A 14,905-nucleotide genomic window follows, 5' to 3' on the forward strand; every position below is an offset into this window, starting at 1 on the left:
CACCTCACCGTCTTCCTTGGCTGTCTTGGTCTGAAAGTTCTGCTGAAACTTGTCCACCATGGTTGACTCTGTTGGTATTCAAAATCCTGATGGCATAGTATCCACCATCACAGCAGCATGAATATCACCACAATACAACAAACGGACAGATGAGTGTAGGACATCAAGCTATACACATATGAAGTATATTTTTTAGATTTTACAATATATATACATATATATACATGTATATATATGTATATATATGTACAAATTTACATCATTTGACTGACACAGAGTATATTATATGCTCATAAAAAAAAACTGCCTAGATTGGTGCCATTAGTATTGACACAAGTTGAAGAAACAAATGTTTACTGAAAAAACACGTAGTAATAGGAAATAAAGACATTCAAGAGCTGTTTTCTGTTTTGTTCTTTATTTGTCAATCTTCTGTAGGGGGATATGATGAATATGGCAGGTTCCACAAAGCCAACCATCTAGTGAGCGTTACCTCTGAGCACTGAAAATGTAGGAACATTCAAGATGAACCAAACTCACTGAAAGTCTCCCAATAAAACTGCATAATTTAGAATTAAAGTTGCCTGAATTAGCTGAACTGGATAAACTCTCAAATTTTCTTTAAGGCTCTACTTCTATAGCTACTAAATTGTCTAATCTGCAATCAAGTATGTCCTTAGGCCTGGTTCTATATAGGAGATGTTTCAATTCAGGCAGAGTTCATAGCTGTAGTTCTCGAAGTCAGCAGCTCTTACAAGTCTATCATCAGAAGAGTGCTGGTTCATGACTTGGGCTATTGTGTATCTTTTCTAGGGACTACTGAGCAATATTCTAGACTATTGTCTTCTTATTTTTGTATTAATAAATTTTTTCTTTTACTTAAATGATAATAATCCAATAGAATACAGTGGAATTTTTGTCAAAAGTCCATTTTTAAAGATTTAGAATCAGAAAATAGCAGCACTAGTTCTAAACACACACACACACACACACACACACACACACACACACTTAACGTATTTGATGTGCATGTCTCAAAAACCATGAACAGCTCTCCATAATGATCTTATGGTTATTTGTTCTAACAAAATTAACATGTATTTTCACTCATTATTTCGTCAACAAATATTTCTTGAGCAACTACTATATGCCAGGCACTGCTATAGACACTAGGGACATATCATTTTTCAAATACCAGGAAAAATTGTGATATCTTCTAACTTACCTTAGTTATCTATTGCTGCTATAACAGAAATACCATAAGTGAGTGGTTTAAACAACAGATACTTGTATTTTCACAGTAACATAGTGGTTATGAATCGGGCTGCTAACTTCAAGGTCGGCAGTTCGAAACTACAAGCCATTCCACAGGAGAAAAATGAGGCTTACTGCTCTTGTAAAGATTTACAGCCTCAGAAACCCTGTACAATGTCACTGTGAGTCAGAACTGACTCCATGATACTTAACAACAAGAAGATGTTAGAAATGTCTGAATCTAGGGTGTGACTCTAAGGGGAAGTTTTTCTTTATTTTAGTTTCTAGTGACCAGTAAAACTTTGAATTCCTGAGCTTTCTTGTCAGACAGTGTCTATCTTATCCCTGTGTGTATATATGTTTCTATTTTGGTCTTTATATAATTCAGAAGTGATCAAGTTTACAATCTATCTTTGTTTTTATCTTATTTCTAAGTATGATTACATCCACAGACAAAAGTGTCAGGAATTCAAAACGTACTTTTCGGGGACACAGCTTAACCCATAACATTCCACCCTTTGACTCCTTTGGCACTCTCAAATTTTTGTTCTTCCTGTGTTAGCAGACATATTCAGGCTATCACATAGTTCCCCAAAGTCAACCTATCCAGCATCAACTTTATATCTAAAATTAACATCTTCTGAATCATGTAAATCAAGAATCTGTGAGATTTTAAATGTGATCTCTGCTGGAAAAAAATACCTCTCTATCTGTCAAACAAAAAAACCTAGAATAGAAGTTATCTGAATGGCACAAGGTAGTCATTCTCATTCTAAATAGACACTGAAGACTAAAAAGGAGACAAGACACTAAGATAGTTCAAAATGCAAGAAAAATTTTCAATAGCTCTCAATTCTTAAGAATAATTTTTTGCAAGTTGACCTCTAAGATACAACTTGCAGTCTCTACTTGTCTAGAACAAGAAAGAAAGAAACAAACAAAAGGTTTAGAAAAATAAGTAGTCTATAGTCCTACTCACAATGACCCTATGCATAACAAAATGAAACATTGCACAGTCCACACCATCTTCATAATTGTTATACTTGTGCCCATTGTTGCCACCAATGTGCTAATCCATCTCATTGGGGTCCTTGATCTTTTTCACTGACCCTCCACTTTTCTAAGTATGATGTCCATATCCAAATACAAATTCCACTTAATAATGTGTCCAAAGTATTAGAGACAAGTGTCACCATCCTTCCTTCTAAGGAGCAATTGCTCCGTACTTCTTCCAAACACATTTGTTCATTCATCTGGGAGTACATGGTGTTTTCAATATTCTTCTCCAATACCTTAATTCAGATGTGCACATTCTTCACTAGTATTTATTTTCCATTGTTAAAATTTCCATACAAAGGGGACAACTGAAAATACCATAGTTTAAGTCAGTCACTCATCACCCCTCAGATTGACATCTTTGCTCTTACTTTAAAGACATCTTTTGTAGTAGATTTACCTAATGCAAGTCATCCTTGTATTTCTTGACTGTTGCTTCCTCAAACATTAATTATGGATCCAAGCAAAATTAAATATTTGACAACTTCAATATTTTCTCCATTTATCATGATGTTAATAACTGGCCAGTTGTGAGGATTTTCATTTTCCTTATATTGAGATGCAATCCATACTGAAGACTTTAGTCTTTGATATTCATCATTAAGTATTTAAAGTCTTCTTTACTTCCAGAAAGCAAGATATTCTCATCTGTATATTACAGGATATTAATGAGTTTGCCTCCAGTCCAGAAGCCAATCTTCATATAACCTGGATTCTAGGATTATTTGGTTAGTAGACAGATTGAATAAGTATGGTTTCCTGGTTTTAAATCATTAAGTATTCCCTTCTTGTGTTCAAATAATTGTCTCTTGATTTATGTACAGGTCCATCATGAACACAATCAAGCATTTTGGAATATCCATTCTTTGTAATGTTACCACAGTTTGTTATGATCCCACAGTACAATACTTTTTTTGCATAGTGAATAAAGCACAAGTAAACATCTTTCTGGTATTTTCTGCTTTCAGCCAAGATCCATCTGAAATCATAAATGATATCACACATTCCATATCCTCTTCTAAATCTGGTTTAAACTTTAGGCAGCTCCATGTCAATGTACTGCTTCAACCATTTTGAATTATTGTCAATGGAATTTTACTTGAATATGACATTAATGATATTGTTCAATGATTTTCTCTATTTACGTCACATCTACTTACAAGAGGTACAAATATGAATTTGTTCCAATCAGTTGGCCAAGTAGCTGTCTTTCAAATTTTGTTGGTATAGATGAGTGGGAACATCCAGTTCCGTATTATTTATTGAAACATTTCAGTCTGCATTCCATCAATTCCTGGAGCTTTGTTCTTTGCCAGTGCCTTCAGTGAAGTTTGGACTTTTCCTTCAATATTACTGATAGTTATTGAAAAGACTGAGCATTGACCAACTATTTTAGTACAGAAAGTCTTCAATCTTTAGACATTTCTAGCACCTTTCAAAATTACAATATGAGGCTTGAAATTTTCATGAGTTCTTTCAGCTTGAGAAATGCAGATCATGTTCTTTCCTTCTGGTTTTCTAACTCCAGGTCTTTGCACATTTCATTATTGTACTTTATTTTGGCTTCTCAATCTCTTCTTTGAAATTTTTGCTCAACACTTTTATTTCCTCACTTCTTCCATTTTCTTTAGCATCTCTATACTGGAGAGCATATTTCAAAGTCTCTTCTGACATCAGTTTTGGTTTCCTCTTCCATTCCTGGCTTTTTAACTAACTTTTGCTTTCTTCTTCCACAATGTTTTTGATGTCACCCATCAATTCTATTCTTGAGTTATTAGTGTCTATTGCATCAAATCTGCTCCTGAAGTGGTGTCTAGATTCAAGTACAACATATTCAAGGTCATATTTTGAATTCTGTGGCTTGTTTTTATTTTCTTCAGCTTGAGCCAGAACCCGCATATGAACAATCAATGGTCTTTTTCACAGTTGGCCCCTGGCCTTGTTTTGACCTATGTTATTGAGCTGTCCATCGTCTAATCCCACAGATATAATCATTGAGATTTCTGTCTGTTCATTCTGGTCAGATCCACATTTATAGTCACTTGTTATGTTACTGAAGAAAATATTTACAATGAATAGGTCATTGGTATTGCAAAATTCTATCATTATTTTGCCAATATAATTTCTGTCACTAAGGACATATTTTCAAACTACTAATATTTTCTCTTTGTTTTCAACAATTGTATTCCATTTACCAGCAATTATCAATGCATCTTGATTGCATATTTGGTTAATTTCATACAGAATTTGGTTGTTGTTGTTGTTATGTGCCAGTGAGTCATGTCCATCTCATAGCAACCCGATGCACGCATGAATGAAACAGTGCCCAGTCTTTCGTCATTCTCTCAGTTGATATAATGCTTGAGGCCATTGATGCTTGACACCCTGCCAATCCATCTTATTGGGGGCTTCCTCTTTTTTTGCTGACCCTCCAATTTACTAAAGATCATGTGCTTTCCCAGGGGCTGGTACCTACTAATGGCATGTCTAAAGTATAAGAGATAGAATCTTGCAATCCTGGCTTTTAAGGAGCATTTTGGTAGTACATCCAACAAAGATTTGTTTGTTTTTCTGATATCCCAGGGTACTTTCAATATTCTTCTCTGGCACCATAACTCAAAGGCATCAATTTTTCTATTGTCTTTCTTAATCATTGTTCAACTTTCACATGCATACGAGACTATTGAAAATACTATGGCTTAGGTCAGGTACACTACAGTCCTCAAACTGATATCTTAGATCTTAAACACTTTAAAGAGGTCTTGTGCAGCAGAGTTGCCTAATGCAATACGTCATTTGATTTCTTGACTGCTGCTTCCATCAGTATTTATTTGGGATACAAGCAAAATGAAATTTTTGACAACTTCAATATTTTTTCCATTTATTATCCTATTATTTATTGGTTTAGGTGTGAAGATTATTGTTTTTTCTCGATGAGGTGATATCCATATTGAAGAATGTGGTCTTTGATCTTCATGAATATGTATTTTAATCCTCTTCACTTCCAGCAAGAAAGGTTGTATTATATGCATATCACAAGATGTTAATGAGTTTTCTTCCATCATGATGCCATGTTCTTTATCATATTATCTATCTTCTTGAATTATTTGCTTAGAATACAGATTAAATAAGACTGGTGAAAGAATGAATCCCTGGTGCACATCTTTCCTTATTTTAACTTATTCAGTATAACCATGTTCTGTTATAACATCTATATCTTGATCTATGTGCAGGTTCCACATGAGCACAATTCAGTTCTATGGAATACCGATACTGGGTAATATTATCCATTGTTTATCATGATCCACCCAGTTGGAAGACTGCATAGTCAGTAAAGCACAAGTAAACATCTTTCTGGTATTCTCTTCTTTCAGTCAAGACCCATTTGATGTCAGCACTAACATTCCAAGTTCCATGTCCTATTCTGAATCTGGCTTGGATTTCTGGCAATTCCCTGTCCAGGGAATGTTGTAGGCATTTTTGAACTATCTTCAGCAAAAGTGTATTTGCATGTGACATTAATTATATTGTTCAGGTATTTCCACATTCCTTTGGGTAACCTCTCTTTGGAATAGGCACAAATATGGGTTTATTTCTATTCGTTGGCTAGGTAGCTGTCTTTAAAATATTTTGGTGTAGAAGACTGAATACATTCAGTGCTGCATTAGTTTTTGAAAGATTTCAATAAATATTCAGTCAAGTCTTAAAGCCCAGTGTTTCATCAGTGCTTTCACTTCATCTTGGACTTCTTTCTTCAATATCATCAGTTCTCAATCGATCACACATCCTTCTTGGAATAGATGGATATCAACCATTTCTTTTTGTATGATTTCTAGTTCCCTTTAATGCCTTCTGCAGTTTAAAATATTTTGTCCTTTAACATTAAAAGCCAATGTTTGGTTTTTTTCTTCAGTTTTTTCAACTTGAGAACTGCTGAGCATGTTAATCCACTTTGGTTTTCTAAATTGAGGCTTTTGTACATTTTATTATAACATTTTACTTTGTCTTCTTGAGCTGCCCTTTGAAAATTTTTGTTCAGCTCTTTAAACTCCTCATTTTTTTTTCCATTTACTTTAGCAGAGTTTCTTCTGCTATTAATGTTGGTCTTTTCCTTAAAGCATTTCAAGAGGTAGTATATGATCAAGAGCCAATAGTACTGAAGAAAGAAGTCCAAGGTGCACTAAAGGCATTGATAAAGAACAAGGGACCAGAAATTGATTGAATACTATTTGAATCTTTCAAAAAACTGATGAAGCATTAGAAACACCCACTCATCTATACCAAGAAAATTGGAAGACAGCTACCTTGACCACTAATTGGAAGAAGTCCATATTTGTGCCCATTCCAAAGATTGTTGACCCAATGGAATGCAGAAACCATCAAACAATAACATTAATATCACATGCAAGTAAAAGTTTTCTAAAGATAATTCAAAAATGGTTGCAATGATTCATTGGCAGGGAATTGCTAGAGGTTCAAGCCAGATTCAGATGAGGATTTGGAATGAGGGATAGCATTGTTGATGTCAGATGGATCTTGGCTGAAAATAGAGAATACCAGAAAGATGTTTACCTGCACTTTAATGACTATACAAAGGCATTCAACTGTGTGGATCAGGACAAACTATAAACAACATTGTGGGGAATGAGCATTCCTAAGCACTTAATTGTGCTCATGAGTATCCTATACATAGACAAAGAGGAACAGACAAGGACACACTAAATGGTCTAGAATTGGGAAAGGTGTGTACCAGGGTTGTATTCTTTCATCATACTTATTCAATCTGTATGCTAAGCAATTAACCTGACAAGCTTGATTATATGAAGAGCATGGCATTAGGATCAGAGGAAGACTCATCAACAACCTGGGATATGTAGACATACAACCTTGCTTGCTGAAAGCTAAGATGACTTAAAATACTTACTGACAAAGATCAAAGACCACAGCCCTTGGTAAGGGTTGCACCTCACCATAAAGAAAATAAAAATCCTTAGCATTGGAGCAGTAAATAACATTATGATAAATGGAGAAAAGATTGACGTTGTCAGTTATTTTATTGTGCTTGGATGCACCGTCAACATAATGCAACAGTCAAGAAATCAAATGACATATTACATTAGGTAAATCCGATGCATAAGACCACTTTAAAGTGTTAAAGAGGCAAGATTTCAATTTGTGGATTAAAGTTCATCAGACCCATGCCATGGTATTTTTAACAGCCTCATATGCATGTGAAATCTGGACAATAACCAAGACCATAGAATAATTTGCATTTGAGTTGTGGTGCTGAAAAAGAATTTTAAAGGTACAATGAACTCCCAGAAAAACTAAGTAAAAACAAAATGCTCTTTAGAAGCTAAGATGACCAGACTTACCTAACATTTTAGAAATATTATCTGGAGGGATCAGTCCTTGGAGAAGGACATCATGCTTAGTAATTTGTAGAGTCAGAGAAAATTTGTAGAGTTAGGATGATCCCTAATGAGATGGATTGGCATAGTGGCAGCAGCAATGGGCTCAGCATTGAAGCAATTGTGAGGATGGTACAAGACTGGATAGTGTTTCATTCTTTTGTACACAGGGTCTTAATGGGTCAGAAATGACTGAATGGTACAGAGCAACAACAACAAAGTCTCCCACTCCTGGTAACTATCAAAAATGTGTCTGTTATTTTGAAAACTTTCATTGACTTTTTATAACAGTGGTCTCATTCAATATTTGAATGACCTTTTGTGAATGACTAATTTCATTCAGTATAATGTCTTCTAGGTTCATCTATGTTATGAGGTGCTTCACAGATTCATTGTTATTCTTTAACGTTATCTGGTGTGGCACTGTAGGGTTAGCACTAGACCACAAGGTAGGTTTGAATCAGAAGGTTGGTGGCGCAAACTCACTAGCAGCTCCTCAGAAACCAGACACAGGTTGGCTATTAGTAGGAATGATTGGACAACACCTAACAACAACAACAGTATTCTACTATGCATATGTATCGTAACTTGTTTATCTACTCTTCCATTCATGGGCATTTAGGTTGTTTCAATCTTTTTTGCTATTGTGACTAAAGCTATAATACACATGTTGTTATTTAAGTGACACCTTAAATATTATTTGTGTGTTAAATGTTATTAAGTGGCAGTGTGTCACTTCTGACTCATAGCAACCCTGTATCAGGTTTCTGAGGAGTGGATGCTGTGTTTGAATACCCAACATTGCAATTAGGATTCCAGTATTTATCCTACAGTGCCACACCAGGACACCAATGCATACAAGTGGACAGGTTTTTTTTGTTTTTTTAATTTATGCCATAGATCGTTTCTCTAAGATATATTTAAGATATATAAGTAATATTAATGCTTGGTCATATGGTATTTCTATTTCCAACCTTTAAAAGAAGTGCCATAGCATTTGCCATAGTGGTTGTACCTTTTTACAGTCCCATCAGCAATGTATGAAAGTTTCTGTGTCTCCACACTCTTGCCAGATTTTCTTGTTTTCATTATTTTAAAAACTTTGCTGTTAATGTTAAAGTGAGATTATATCTCATTGTTGTTTTGATTTGTATCGCTTTTGTTGTTGTGTGCTGTCTAGTTAGTTCCAGCTTATAGCAATCCTGTATAGGTTTTCTGTGACTGACTGGTGGGTTGGAACTGCTGACCTTGTGGCACTAATGGCTAATGGTGGTGTTGGCTAGGTGCCATGGAATATAGGATTTCATAGTGACCCTGTGTAGCATTTCCAAGGCTATAAACTTTTATGGGAGCAGAAAGCCTCATCTATCTCCTGAGGAGAAGCTGGTAGATTTGATCTGCTGATTTTGTGGTTAATCCAATTAAATTCTGTGTAATTATCATTAGATATAAGTTTACTTATGTCATTTCACTGTGTGTGTTTTTTTTTTTTTTGTGTGTGTGTGTGTGTGTGTGTGTGTGTGTGGTGCTGCTAATGTCTTTATTCCGTGTAATTTTCTGTGCTGAATTAATTTTGTTTGTGGGTTTTCTTACTCTTATTTGCTTTATTGCTGTTTTAATGCTTTTTAAGTCTTTACAATTCTTTTCTTTGGGGAACAATGTTTGCAAATAACACATCCATTAGGCCATTTCCTTCCTGTCAAATTTCAGGAAGTAGAAATTTCATTTCAGTCCCTCTCTGTCTATTATAGCATGACCTGACAAAATAACTGCTGAGGTTGTTGAGTAGCTCTACCAATCACAAGCCTAAATTCTAGCAAAAGATGTGTAGCCACACTTTTGGTGTCTCTTCCATGGCATACTTTCTTAGTTTTTAGAACAGAATTTTGCAAGTCTTTAAGTTCTGGTGTATTTTTACTTAACAGTTCATGGCTCAATAGCTACCTTTCATCTAACATTCTACTGTAAGCAGCAAGGTGAAGCCATATGGCCTTTTGAAGATTTTGTCTATAGATATCCTTCTCAACATAATACCCAAGATCATCATTTACAAAAACTGTTTTCCACAATAAATTCAAATATAATTCATACAAATCATTTTGCAATTTATAACAAGTGACCTTTCCTCCAATGTCAAATCACATGTTAGTCACTTCCTTTTAAATCCTCACCAGGGACACCTCTAATATTTACAGAACATTTTGTTAATTACAATGGAAGCTTTCTCTATTCCTCAGTTCTTTTTGAGCTCTTATTAGCATTATTCTTAATGTCCATAATTTTAGCCACATTCTTTTTAAGGCAACCAAGGCACTTACTCTTAATTGCTCATGCATCAAAACTAATCCAGTCAGTATCCATGATCCAATTCCAGAACCACTTCTACATTTTAGACTATGAGTCAGTACCGACTTGGTGGCACTTAACAACAACAAATAACAACAGTATAGTAATACCACAAGTAGATGACTTTAAAGAACAATAATTAATATATTTCCTCACTATTCAGGAGACTAGAAGTTCAAATACAGAACATGACTCTAGGCTGATGTATTTTATCTATTCTATCTTCTAGTAACCAGCAACTGTTGATGTTCCTGGGCTTAAGGCTTTATCTGTCTCTGTTGTCAGACAAAATCTGTCTTCTTCCTCTCTACTTTCCCTACTCCCCCACTATGTGTATCTCTGTATCTACACTGTTCTTTTTATAGTTCAGAAATGATTAGGTTTAGGATTCACCCCTACACTGGTACGACCTCATTACTTAAGTTAAAACGCTATTTATAAATAGGATTACATCTACAGGCACAAGTGTCAGCAGTTCAATACACTTCTTGGGAATATAAAATAGATTTCATAACAATGCTTTTCTTTTATAGTAATAAAAGATAATAAATAGAAAATAAAATAATTAATTCAAGTTTAAGTTATAGCCAAACAAATCTTAAACAAAAGGCCATAGAAATAGGATGCAATGAACTTCAAAGCACATTTATAGCGTATTCTACCATACCAGACTCTGCATCCTAGGTAGGATTGACCTAGATAATAAGGCAAAACTCCATTCTCCAAGATTTTCAGTAAATGAGATGAGATAATTTCCTTCCCTAGATAATGAGTTTATAGAATTTAAAAACTAGTAAACATATTTTTTGAAAATACCTCTGAAAATTCTAGAACAGAGGTATAATTTAACTTCCAAAACTATGGAAAAACACTTGTGTTATTTTCTCTGCATCCATATTCCTTTTCACTTTTTCCTTACTATGTAAACGTAGCTCAGAGCTCAGTTCTTTCAGTCAACAAATTTGGTTACCACAGAATGAAATGTTATGGACACTGATATATATTGTGTACTTTATAATACACAAATCAACAAACCACGTTGTGATCACCACCAAACTGCTTGGTTTAGTCCAAGTGTGTGAGCATTTGATAGTTTAATTAGGTTTTCAGAGACAGAAAACAGTGCTCTAGATATGCACATTAAAAACTCGGTTGAAAGTCTAAAGTCATGATTGCTTAGAAAATAAATGAACTTTCCTTGTATCAGGTTCTGTTGCAGAGTCAAGTTTTACTAGGTACTCAAATGGTTATGTTTCCTCAAAAATTGCTACACAGGTGGGAGATCACAGAGAGATGATGCAAATTAGCTGGCAATTTAGAGCAAATTAAAAAAACAGTGTCAGATATTAACATGCAAAATGCCAATGAGTGGAATATTGAATAGGATTTTTATTTTTATTTGACTGCCAGCTTATGTCAGTGGGCATTTCACAAACTGGAGAGGGGAGGAATAAATGAGGAAATGCTATTCCAACTGTAGAGCCCATAAGACCCATCAGATTCCTGATTCTGGTGAAAGCCGATTACAGGTTAGAAAGAGAAGTGGTGCAACTGAAGGAGAACTTAACAAATGGACCTGGGTGAGAGCCAAATTTTGCATGTGAGGGATGCTTTAGGGAATAAAGCCTTCTGGCAGTTTGGTCTTGTTTATTCTAAAATGTTTGTGGTGAAAACAGAGCGTATTTGTATTTTGTAAGCAAATGATAATAATAATAGGCTTCTGAGACATATAAATCAGAGTAGATTCAATAAAAAGAGAAAAATTTGAATATGTATATGTTGACCCTCTCTTAGCCTCAAAAACAGAGGCCTCCAGATGATAGAGCATGTGGAGTAGAGGTACAGTATTTGTTTTTCTAATTCTGTGTAGCTAATGATCAAATCCTCTGGATAAAGCCACTACACTTTCTTCCCCTTTGCCTTCTTTACTCTCTCCAAAACACTTTCCACCTTAGTACACTACAAAATGTACAAACATGCAATCTTGGTTGTTACACATGTCTTCCCAGCTCCCATCACAAAGTCAGAGAACAGGGTTTACTAGTTGTTATGGATGGAATTGTGTTCTCCCAAATATGTGTTGGAATTCTAATCCCCATATATGCATGTGTAATTTAATCTAATGTAATCACTTTCATAAAGCAATCTTATTTAATGTATTAATGAATTAGTTGAGGTCAAACAAATGTAGCTTGGATCCTAAACCTAATTTCTTCTGAGTCGTATAAAGAATAGCATAAACACATGGAGGGACATGCAAAAATGTGGGAAGACAGTTAAGATGTTAGAATTATCAAGGAAACAAGGAACGTCTGAGCTACAAAAGTTGTAAAGGACAAGGACTTTCCCCTAAAGATAACTACCTGAATTTATACTTCAAGCCTCTTGAGAGAATATATTTCACTTCTTTAAAGATACCCACTTGTGATATTTCTATTTTAGCACTAGGATAGTAAGAGGAGTACCTGGGTGCCACAAATGGATAATCACATGACTATTAGTAAAAATTTGGTAGTTTGAACCCACCCAGAGATGCCTCAAAAAACAAGCCTATCATTCTGTTTCCAAAAGGTCACAGTCTTGAAAACTATATAGCAGTTCTACTCCTCACACGTGGGATCACCATGAGTTGGAATCAACTCCATGGCACCTAACAAGACAGTAAGATGCTAGTCAATAAGCTCCAGATTGCATGCAAGCATAATACAGATATAATAATTACTGTTATTGATCAGAGTAAGTAAGCCCTCCATTATACCAGTTGATCTGTTGATCCAGTTTGATCATAGTGACCAAACACTCTTTTAAAATTCTTTGAAATAGGGAAACTCCTTAACAGATTATGGAAATTCATATATCTCAGTGACTTCTAAATTCTGCAAATATTTATTTAATATACAGGTACTACACACCCAGCTGAACAATTTTTCTCTTCCCACTAAGTTAATTGCAATTGGTCATGGGTGCTTGTAAATAGTCCATTTCCCAAAATAAATAATCCAGAATAACATATTATTATTTGATCTTATGTGATATTATTTAAAAATAATCTTCTCTATGTCTTACACATGGATGATCACCAGGCATATGGAGAATGTGTCAGTTAATCATTTGACTTAAATCTGAAGACTTCTCACTAAAACAAGTATATCCGAATTCCCTCAGCAAAAATACGAAGAGCTCACAGATACATTACCTCTCCAACTGATATTAAAAAATAGTTTTGATTCTTCAAAGTAACATGTGGATTCAATTTTTAAAAATACAAAAAATTTAAAAAAGGATCCCTGATAGGGTAGTGGATTACAAATTGGGTTGCTATTCACAAGGTCAACTGTTGGAATTTACCTGCTGCTCTGCAGGAGAAAGATGACACTTTTTGCTCCTGTGAAGATTTACAGACTCAGAAACCCTATACAGGGTCCCTAAAAGTCATAGCTGACTAGACAGTGCACAGTTTTCACCACCAACAAAGATGAACTATGTAAATCAACAATCTATTGCCCCTAATCTTCCCATTCTGAGTCCAATTCCAACAACAACAAAAAACCAAAAACAAACAAACAAACAAACAAAAAAACAGAGGGATAGAAGCAAATACTGTTCATCTTTTGAGTTAAGGTGTTGGAGGAGAATATTGACAGTACCATGGATTACCAAAAGAACAAACCAGTCTGTTGGAGGAAGTACAACCAGAATGTTCCTTGAAAGCCGTGATGGCCACACTTCATCTTTCATACTTCAGAGATATTATGAGGAGGGGCCAGTCCCAGGAGAAGAATATCATGTTTGGTAAAGTAAAGTGTCAGACAAAAAGAGGAATATTCACAACAAGATGGATTGGGACAGTGACAGTAACAATTGGCTCAAGTGTAGTAAAAAATTGTGTGGCTGGTGCAGGACCTGGCAGTGTTTTGTTCTCCTGTACATAGTGTACATCAGTACTGACACAATGACACCTTACAATAACAGCAAATCATATTCTTTAATTTTTCATATCTTTCCTTTCTGATTAACAATTTGATATATTGATTATTTAACCTCTCAATTTGGAAGGAATTCAAAATTCATCTGGGGAGATATTGCCTTCTCATAGGAGAGCTGACCATGATGTGAATGAAATAAAACTGAAGCCTTCACTTTGCTGACAGAGGCACAACTCAAAATGAGGAAAAACAACTGCAAACAAACATTTAAAATTAAAACATGGTATGTTTTCATATACTAATTATAAAAGGTCTTGGCTTCAGCAATTGAGTTATGATGCCCAATGTGATGCATTGGCATAGTAACTGCAGCAATAAGTTCAAGCATAGTAGTAATTATCAGGATGACTAATGATCAGGATATGGTTTGTTCTATTATGCACAAGGTCACTAGAGTAGGAATTAACTCATAACACCTAACAAATATATATATAACAAATATAATAAAACTCACTGCAGTCCGATTATAGGGGTACTGAAGCTTTAAATCTTTGCAGTAGCAGAAATTTCCACATTTCTCCTGTAGAGAGGCTGGTGGGTTTAAACTGCCGACTTTGTGGTTATCATTCCAGCGGTCATGCTACAGCACCACCAGAACTTCTATTTATCTCTAGGAATTTTTGCCACTTTTAATTAGTGATTTCATGGTTCAATAATTTCTTTCCTTTTGCTTTCAACCATTTTGCATTCTTAAATTTCAAGTATATCTTTGTAATTTACCTTTAAATTGGAATAAGTATTTCAGTTATATGTAATATGATTATGATATAATTGGATTTAATGTGCCATTTACTATTTTTAAAATATTTATCCCATTATCTGACTGTTTTACAATGACACTAAGCTCTCAAC

The sequence above is a fragment of the Chrysochloris asiatica genome, unplaced genomic scaffold (genome assembly GCF_000296735.1).
Source record: "Chrysochloris asiatica unplaced genomic scaffold, ChrAsi1.0 scaffold00035, whole genome shotgun sequence".
Lineage (NCBI taxonomy): Eukaryota > Metazoa > Chordata > Mammalia > Afrosoricida > Chrysochloridae > Chrysochloris > Chrysochloris asiatica.